Genomic DNA, 1,507 nt, shown 5'->3' on the forward strand with positions numbered 1-1,507 from the left:
TATCTACCTGCGACTCCACTTTCAAGGAGCTATGAACTGCACTCCAAGGTCTCTTTGTTCAGCAACACTCCCTCGGACCTTACCATTAGGTGTATAAGTCTTGCTAAGACTTGCTTTCCCAAAATGCAGCACCTTGCATTTATCTGAATTAAACTCCATCTGCCACTTCTCAGCCCATTAACCCATCTGGTCCAGATCCTGTTGTAACCTGAGGTAACCCTCTTCGCTGTCCACTACACCTCCAATTTTGGTGTCATCTGCAAACTTACTAACTGTAACTCTTAAGTTGCTGTCCAAATCATTTATGTAAATGACAAAAAGTAGAGGACCCAGCACCGATCCTTGTGGCACTCCACTGGTCAGAGGCCTCCAGTCTGAAAAACAACCCTCCACCACTACCCTCTGTCTACTACCTTTGGCTAGTTCTCCATGTATTCCGTGAGATCTAATCTTGCTAATAAGTCTCCCATGGGGAACCTTGTCGAATGCCTTACTGAAGTCCATATTGATCACATCTACCGCTCTACCCTCATCAATCCTCTTTGTTACTTCTTCAAAAAACTCAATCACGTTTGTCAGACATAATTTCCCACACACAAAGCCATGTTGACTATCCTTAATCAGTCCTTGCCTTTCCAAATACATGTACATCCTGTCCCTCAGGATTCACTCCAACAACTTGCTCACAACTGACGTCAGGCTCACTGGTCCATAGTTCCTTGGCTTGTCCTTACCATCCTTCTTAAACAGTGGAACTACGTTAGCCAACCTCGAGTCTTCCAGCACCTCACCTGTGACTATCAATGATACAAATATCTTAGCAAGAGGCCCAGCAATCACTTCTCCAGCTTCCCACACAGTTCTAAGGTACACCTGATCCTGGGGATTTCTCCACCTTTATTCGTTTCAAGACATCCAGCACTTCCTTCTTTGTAATATGGACATTTTGCAAAATGTCACCATTTATTTCCCTACAGTATATATTCAATATCCTTTTCCACAGTAAATACTGATGCAAAATACTTGTTTATAGCATCTCCCCATTTTCTGTGGCTTCACACAATGCCTGCCTTGCTGATCTTTCACGGAACCTATTCTCTCCCTAGTTACCCTTTTGCCCTTAATGTATTTGTAAAAACCCTTTGGATTCTCCTTAATCCTATTTGCCAAAGCTATCTCATGTCCACGTTTTGCCCTCCTGATTTCCCTCTTAAGTATAATCCTACTGCCTTCATACTCTTCTAAAGATTCACTTGATCTATCCTGTCTGTACCAGACATATGCTTCCTTCTTTTTCTTAACCAAACCCTCAATTTCTTTAGCCATCCAGCATTCCCTATACCTAACAGCCTTCCCTTTCACCCTAAGAGGAATATACTTTCTCTAGATTCTCGTTATCTCATTTCTGAAGGCTTCCCATTTTCCAGCCGTCCCTTTACCTGCGGACATCTGCCCCCAATCAGCTTTCGAAAGTTCTTGCCTAATATCGTCAAAATTGGCCTTTCTC

Source organism: Chiloscyllium plagiosum, chromosome 24 (assembly GCF_004010195.1).
Source record: "Chiloscyllium plagiosum isolate BGI_BamShark_2017 chromosome 24, ASM401019v2, whole genome shotgun sequence".
Lineage (NCBI taxonomy): Eukaryota > Metazoa > Chordata > Chondrichthyes > Orectolobiformes > Hemiscylliidae > Chiloscyllium > Chiloscyllium plagiosum.